An 8,459-nucleotide genomic window follows, 5' to 3' on the forward strand; every position below is an offset into this window, starting at 1 on the left:
TAGTATTTCGGTTGAGGTCATGATTTTTAAAGAACAGGGATAGATTTGCTGAAGAATAATTAACATTACCATATAACTTATGGATTATATAGTAATACTAGAGAGTTTGTTTAACTTCCAAATAAGATATGTTATGGATTCATACTAAAAAAAAAAAAAAAAAAAAAGCATTTGCGGAGAAGACATTTTCAAATTTAGTGATTCCCAAGCTGTAATTGAAAAAGAAATCTTCAAGAGAGGACTTATCTGTGAGCTTGTTTAATTTGGTTTTGCTGGTGACATTTTTGTTAACAGAAATAATAAAATTTCACGAAAAAGTTTGAGCTGTTAATATTAACTAAAACACAATTGCCTTACGTAAGCTTGCTTTGTGCCATGAATGCATAGAACGTACAGATTCTGTATTGAAAGTCTGTATATAGATTATAGAGTTATTTCATGGACCCTCCCAAGAACGATATGATAAGCAAAGTACGATCTTTTGTTTAAGGCAAAGTTGGTATGTCAGCGTGGACTCTGTGTTGGCAGCAGTGCTATCAGCACTCTGGGTGACCCAGGGAGAGGTACGTCTGTAAGGAAAAGGAATCTCTTTTACAAGGTGAAGTGGGGTTTAGTTAGTTACATAAGATACCTATGTTAAATGCTAGTTTCATTGATGATAAATAGTGATCTTTGGAAGCAGACCTTTAAACATATAAATGAGCTTTGAGTCTAAGACTTAAGGTTTTCTAATAGGAGTTATCTTTTTTAAAAGGATGGTTGGACTAGAAAAGGTACTGAAGGTATCTTTCAGTGCCAAGAGTTTAGTGCAGTCATCTGGGGCTAGTGAGGATTTCTTCTGAATTATCATAATGGCAGTAGGAACACATAATAGAGGGAACTGACGCACCTTGGCAACTGTGGAATGTGAGGAGTAACAAAGAATCAAATGTAAGGTAACTTACACTGCACTGATATTGTCAGTAGAAGAGAGACACGGAGGAGAGGAAATTGTAGGGAAGCTGTTGAGTTAAAAGAGAAAGGTAATCTTACTGTCAAGAATGTGGATTAGCACTAATTTCTTTAAGCTTCACTTTCCTCATCTGTAAAATAGATGAAACTATCATCTAGATTTGCTGTGAGGATTACATGAGACTGTGTCAAGTGCTTAGCTTGGAGCTTACACCTAAATGAACACTACTACTTCAGTGAGCTAAATTTGAGAAATAATGAGGTGGTCATAAGTGTTTCTGAAAGCTGTCCTGCTGGTGGTAAAAATAGTTGGAAAAGGGATTAGAACTGGAGGTTGGGGTTCAAGGTGGCAGCGGGTGGGTGTTAGCTGAAGCCAAAAACATTGTTACATGGGGCAGCAAAGATGGCAAGAGCAGAACTTTCAGGTGGTTATGGGAGCAAGGGATGGGGCCACGGGGCAAGGCTAGGAAGAGGGAGTTGAGAGCAGTCCAGGGGATGAAGAATCAGGAGGTGGAGTTTCACAGAGAACAGAAGGCTGTAAGGAGGGGTGTTAGCAGTGTCAGATGCTACAGAAGTTGGAGATCAGCACTGAGAAGGATTACTGGGCTCCATGGCTACATTCCTGCTGACCATTTCTTTTAAATAACAACTTTATTGAGATAACATTCACATACCATTCGTTTCACCTGTTTAAAGTATACAATTTTTTTTTAGCATATTCACTAAAATGAATATGCAGCCATCAGCACAATCAATTTTAGACCATTTTCATCAGTCACTCCCCACTCCCACCAGCCTAAGCAACCAGTACTCTACTTTTTGCCCCTATGGATTGGCCTATTCCAGACATTCCATGTAGATGGGATCGTATATGACCTTTTGTGACTAACTGTTTTACTTAGCTTAGTGTTTTTGAGATTCATCCATGTTGTAGCATATACTTCATTCCTTTTTTGACTGAATAATATTCCACTGTACCGCATTTTCTTTATCCATTCAGCACTTGATGGACATTTGGTTGTTTCTACTTTTTGGCTATTATAAAAAAATGGTACTATGTACGTTCTTGTCCAGGTCTTTATGTGGACATGTTTTTTCATTTCTGTTGGGTTTATACCTAGGAGTGGAATTGCTGGCTCATATGGTAACTCTGTGTAAAACAAATGTTTTTTTAAACTTATATTCAGCTCTTCTAAAGGACATGAAAGGGGATAAGTTCATAACCCCAATAACAGTTTACCTAAAACCTTTTTTTCCTTCTCCCCTACTCTTTTTAACCCCCCCCTTCTTTTCATTATGAAAAATGCTAACATAGAAAAAGTAGAGAGCATAGTATAATATACCTATCACCTACGTTTAACAGATAATGTTTTGCATTATTCTCTTCATTTGTTTAAAAAAGTTTTTTTTTCTGAAAATTGTGAAAGTGAATTACAAGCAAACACGTCAGCTTACATCTCTAAAAATTAAGGCCATTTTTGCGCTTTACTGCAGTCACATGAGTTTATTGTTGATGTTTGAGAGGCTGGCTTCAGTAGGGTGGTGGAGTAGATAGAGGCTGGATTGCTCCTATAAATACACAATCTTCTTCATCACATGTACTGGGGGTAATAATAAAATAGCACTACTGCCTGTGTGTGTTCTATAGTTTTGGGCTCAAATAGAAATGGATAGTTCTGTGTATGAAAGTAATCCTTTATATTACTGTAGTGTATTATAGTTTTAAAAGTTTATGGATCTTTTTAAATCTTCCTGAGAACCCTGTGATTTATGTATCTATACTCATGCCCACCTTGCCCGCTTAAGTGACATACTCCTCAGTCACATGGTTATTATTAGCAGTAAGTGAAAAACCTGGAACTGGAACCCAATCTCCTGGCCACAAGTTTATTGCTCTGTCTGCTATATCCATGTCCTCACCATTGTCTTTTATGTTTCAAAAGAGATACTTCAGGAATATCTCTGAAATGTGTCCTTTCCTCCTTATTCTCACTGCTGCTGCCGGGTGGGGATCCTCTTCTCCTGTCGTAACTTAAAGGAGTCTCTCCCCTCTTGAGACTCACTTCTCTATTAAGCTGCAGTGGGCTGTGATGTGGCTACAGTGGTGAACAAAACAGATATAACCCCCGCCTCCCTGGAATTCACAGCCCAGCAGAATAAGCTGCTTGAAGGCAGGACCTCGTTGTATTTCCCTTTGTGGCACTGCTGCCTGGCACACAGCTGCAGTGTAGTAGACCTCAGCACACATTCTTAAATATGAGTACTTACTGAGATGTTTTGCAAAAAATAACTTGAGAATCAGATTACTATAGGCCTTTTCACTGAATGATTGCATGGAGAAAAAACAGACTCACGAAGACTTTTCCAAACATGTGATACTCTTATCCCTTTTCACTTACCATACCCAAATAGAAAACTGGTTGTCGAACAGATGTATTGTATCTTAGCTCTAATGTTTCCATACCTTTAGAATATCTCAAATAGTTTTTAAAAGGTAAGCAGTTTCAAAATAGTTTTTTAATGTTAGCATTTATTTGTCTTTTGTGTTGTCTTGTTCAGTTAAAGGTAACCCATGTGTAAATAATCTTTTTAAAGTGTAAATTAATCTATTTTTATACTTTTATAGGTGTATACATTTCCAAATACTCAGACTATCTTCATGCAAGACCTTGGTATCATGGGAAGTCTGGTTATGTTGTAATTTTTAATCTAATTAAGGTAAAGACTAAATGTGCTTCTATGTAATTTTTCTTTTAAAAATGAAAGATTATCAGTCTGTGATAATGTTCTTTGCAGATCATTTGCTACACATAGTCCTTGCCAAAGACAGCTATCTAAAGTCAGAGAAAATAACTGCTTTTTGCTTTCCTTTACGGACAAAGCTTTTTTTAAATTCATTTTATAGATGATCTATGAATATGTTTTTTTAAAAAAAGCTTCAAAATAATACAACAGGTATTCAGTGAAAAGCTTTCCTCTCACCCTGTCCCACAATGCCACTTTTTAAATAGTAAATAACAGAAAACGAGTAGCTGCTTATAAAGCAGTGTGATTTCAGTTATAAGAGATGAATTTAGAAAGCAACATTCATTGATTTAAGTTGTCAAAATGAGAAACCTTTATATATTTTTTTAACCCCTAAAACATTGAGACCTTGTTCACAGTTTCATGGGGCACCTGCAACTGATGATCTCAGAAATTTTTAAATGCCCTTAAATAGTCCAGTATAAATGAATCACGCAATTAGAATTTTCACTCAAATAGTAGGAAAACTCTAATTTTAGAGGTTGGGGGGCTTTTTGAGGACATATTCTGTGGTCTTGTTTTGGTTTTGCTTTTGTTTTAGCTTTCCTACTATCTTAAGTTCTTTGGTTATAAACCTAACACTACTGATTTTTTTAAGAGTGTGAACTCTTCATATTCCAAAACTTGTCCCCAAGAACTGGAGGGAAAGTAGCATTGCATTGGCTCATAGTCACTGCTTCCCTCCCTTACTCTTCCCTCTCCTGCTCTGTGATAAGTGCTGTAGTTCTGCCGCAGACAACGTGCCTGTCAGCTCAGGTAACAAACATTTTTTGCTTATGTCAGATTGTGCCTCGCCATTGGTTTCGTGCCCCCATATCCCACCCTGTCTGGTGGATACTGCTGTTTAGTTTTTGCCTATGTGCTCTCAGTCTTCCTTACTTTACTGCTTAGAAGGCAGCCCTGCCCAACATCATAAGCTGTTTGATGGGGAGAGAATACAGGTTTTGATTGCTCACTGAAGTACCATTTATATTATTTGTCTTCTTAGTATTGCCTTTGGTGGTCCTGTTGATGAAGAGGCGGGACCTTGACAGCAAACGTGTGTATATGTTCTTTATTAGGCTACTTTTAAATAAATCCTAGAGTCAGATTATTGCTATTTGAAAACATTTGATTAGTCTTAATATTTTCATTCTAGGGAAGAGTCAAGTTTGTGTCTGAGAATTATACAACTAACTATACCAGCCCATCTTCTGGCTATGATTGCCACGTGGCTGTAAGTACTAACAAGTTTTCTCACAAGACAAGTCAGTTTCGCACCTTTGAACTGAATCAGGTATAGTCACCTGGGAATAAATCATTTCTAAATCTAAGGAGTTAAATTTTGGGGCTGGGTAGGGTTGAAATAAACTTGATGCACGTGGAATTCTGTAGTATTACCCTGATAATACTTATTTTGCTTCTTTCAGTATTACCTCTATGAACTTTCAGGCAGCACTGTTATTGAGCGACCCAGACAGATCTGTCCTTATGTGATTGTAGCTTTTCAGTACAGGGAACCTAAAAAGATGGCAGCACCAGCTCATAATCATAAAAGCAAGTAAGTAATTATGTACATACTTTGTTTTACTGGATTTCTTTCCTTTGCTCTTATAAAATATGCTTCTTTTTTTTCCCCCTAGACTTGAACTCAAAGAAGATGGTAAGAAATTATTTAATTGGTTCTTTTAGCTGTTTCTTTAAGTAAATGTTTTGTTCATAAATAAAATAATCAGTTTCTTTCTTACCCTCATTTCTCACAGTTCTCATCTATCCATGGAAAGGGAAATTAATTATTCAAGGCTGTCTGATGTGTGATATAACTCTTTGGTCCTCTTACGGCACATTGGTTCCAAAACAACTGTAAGTATTGAATAAGTGCCTTTACTGATGCTTGTATAATTTTTTGATTCTCATTTTGAGGTCTTGCTTGTTGGCACTGGTGTGAAATACAGCAACTGTACTTGGTTTTAGATTACTCCTGGGGAGATGTATAGAGCACAGGGCCATGACACAGGAGACCTAAATTCAGATATAAATCTGACCGTTGCCTTGAAATAAGTTAGTTTTATAATCTTTGACAAATCACTTTTTATATTTTAGTATCTTAATCTATTTATGGGAAAATGATCTCTCAGGCTAAATTAATTTACTTGATGCTAGAAGTTTGACTTTCCCCAAGAAACAACTTGGACTTGCCTAGATAACAGATGCAACAGATTCTAGCCACTGAATTCTATTAGAATCTTTATAAGGTTTGCAGTATCTAGCTTTTTAATTTTCACACGATTTTCCTAGACTAGTATTAGAGTAGCCTTTACATGTATTTACATTATGATGAATTACAGTACTTGCTTCTGCAGAGAGAACTGTGAAGGGCATCTTGTGATATCTTTTTGTTTAATCTATTCTTAGTTTGCACCCAAAACTGTTGAAAGTTAGACATGCTTTAATTGAAAAATAAAATGAAAACTGGTGTGCTATTAGAAATCATTTACTTTCTACTGGCCTTTTTTAAGAAGAGAGAGGGAATTTATAGCCCATAGAATAAATTAAGGATTCTGTGAATAAATAAATGGGAGAGAAGGGAAAGTTCTTTCTCACTGTAGAGTGCAACTAATAGGTATAGAAAGAGCGATGGAATTTGGAAATCACATTTTGGCAACATCATAATAATCAGTGGAGGCTTGATGTAGTAGGTGAAAGTTTGATGGTATTTACATATCTCGCAAAGGAAAAAATAAAGACTTTACAATGGAAGAAGCTACAGAGACCATCTTAACTAAGTGGTTAAGTTAATGTCACCAGGAGAGGAATAAACATCATGTGCTTCCTGATACGATGCACAGAGAATAACACGATATCAGTCTGTGGTGCTCCTGCCAATCTAATCAGGAAGAAAGGTTAGACATGCCCAGATTGAGGGACATTCTGCAAAATAAATGGTCTATATTATTCAAAAATATCAAGGTCACTGAAGATAAAGACTCAGAGATTGTTGCAGACTGAAGGAGACTAAAGAGACATACGTAAATGCAATGTGGCATCCTGGATTGGATCCTGAACCAGAAAAAAGTACCTTCTTTTGTTACAAGGGACCTTAGTGAGACAGTTGGCAACATTTGAATGAGGTCTGTAGGTTAAAAAATTGTCCTGTATCATTGTTAATTTGTTGATTTTTGCTAATTGTTTTGTGGTTATATAAGGAAATATTTTTCTTAAGGGTACACATTAAGAAGTATTTGGGGGGAAAGGAGGTATCTGTAAGTCTGCAAGTATTTAAAAATGAGTTTTAAAGAAGGAAAAGGTAGTCAGGGGAAATGATGCAAGTCTGGCTGCGGTTCATCCTGTGGCACTGCATGGTCGGCAGTCCCATATTATCAAAAGTTCTTACGTAGCGTAATTTCTAGAAGATTCTCGTTCCAATATGCATAATTCTTCCACATGTCTGGATATTTTGGTTATAACAGAAATGCATGCATTCAGAAAATGGGAACACATTTGCAGACCATGGTTTATGAGGTCACATACTCAAAAATCTATAATATTTATGAATATGTACATTATTTGATCTGGCGTTTATAGATTTAAGAATTTTTTGTGGTTATAATATTTTTGTTTGCTTTATATTCGAAAGCCAAAACTTATGAAGCTGTAGTTTCAGTGTTTATTACATCACATGATATTGTTATTTTGTTTTTTAGACCACACGAACTAGAGTTTAAGTATGTAATGAAAGTGTCATCTTTGAAAAACAGACTACCAGAAGCTGCTTTTAGAAAACAGAATTACGTGGAGCACAAAGGTCTGTTCAGATGTCATGGTACACTGCATGTCCTGAGCTCTGTTCCAGTTCTTTTCCACCCTCTCTTTCATACACACATGCACGCGTGCATGTGCACTCTCTCTCTCGCCCTCTTACTTCTGTTTTCCCTTAAGTACTTCTTAAAAGGGTCTTTTGTGAAAGGTGTAGAGTAGCTCTGTGATTCAGTTCTTGGGAGGTTCCGCCTCTACCTACTTTCTGGAGAGTTTATATCGTAAATGGGTGCTGAATTTTCTCAAAAGCTTTTTCTGCATCCATTGAGATCATCATATGGTTTTTATCCTCCAATTTGTTAATATGGTGTATCACATTGATTGATTTGCGTATATTGAAGAATCCTTGCATTCCTGGGATAAACCCCACTTGATCATGGTGTATGATCCTTTTAATGTGTTCTTGGATTCTGTTTGCTAGTATTTTGTTGAGGATTTTTGCATCTATGTTCATTAGTGATATTGGCCTGTGGTTTTCTTTCTTTGTGACATCTTTGTCTGGTTTTGGTATCAGGATGGTGGTGGCCTCGTAGAATGAGGTTGGCAGTGTTCCTCCCTCTGCTATAATTTGGAAGAGTTTGAGAAGGATAGGTGTTAGCTCTTCTCTAAATGTTTGATAGAATTTGCCTGTGAAGCCATCCGGTCCTGGCCTTTTGTTTGTTGGAAGAATTTTAATCACAGTTTCAATTTCACTGCTTGTGATTGGTCTGTTTATATTTTCTGTTTCTTCCTGGTTCAGTCTCGGAAGGTTGTGCTTTTCTGAGAACTTGTCCATTTCTTCCAGGTTGTCCATTTTATTGGCATATAGTTGCTTGCAGTAGTCTCTTATGATCCTTTGTATTTCTGCAGTGTCAGTTGTTACTTCTCCTTCTTTCATTTCTAATTCTGTTGATTTGAGTCTTCTCCCT

General features: G+C 36.6%; 1 long non-coding RNA gene across 1 annotated transcript; it reads left to right on the forward strand.

Moving 5' to 3' along the window:
* The first annotated feature begins 3,756 nt into the window (after positions 1 to 3,756).
* LOC149750392 (uncharacterized) lies at positions 3,757 to 6,298 on the forward strand. The gene is made up of 3 exons (XR_016392298.1): positions 3,757 to 4,795; positions 4,895 to 5,032; positions 5,166 to 6,298. It is a non-coding gene; the product is annotated as an uncharacterized LOC149750392 (long non-coding RNA).
* Positions 6,299 to 8,459: the final 2,161 nt, after the last annotated feature.

Source organism: Delphinapterus leucas, chromosome 2 (assembly GCF_059928025.1).
Source record: "Delphinapterus leucas isolate spDelLeu-1000000601 "Yukka" chromosome 2, BTC_Dleu_Yukka2, whole genome shotgun sequence".
In the NCBI taxonomy this organism is placed as follows: Eukaryota; Metazoa; Chordata; class Mammalia; order Artiodactyla; family Monodontidae; genus Delphinapterus; species Delphinapterus leucas.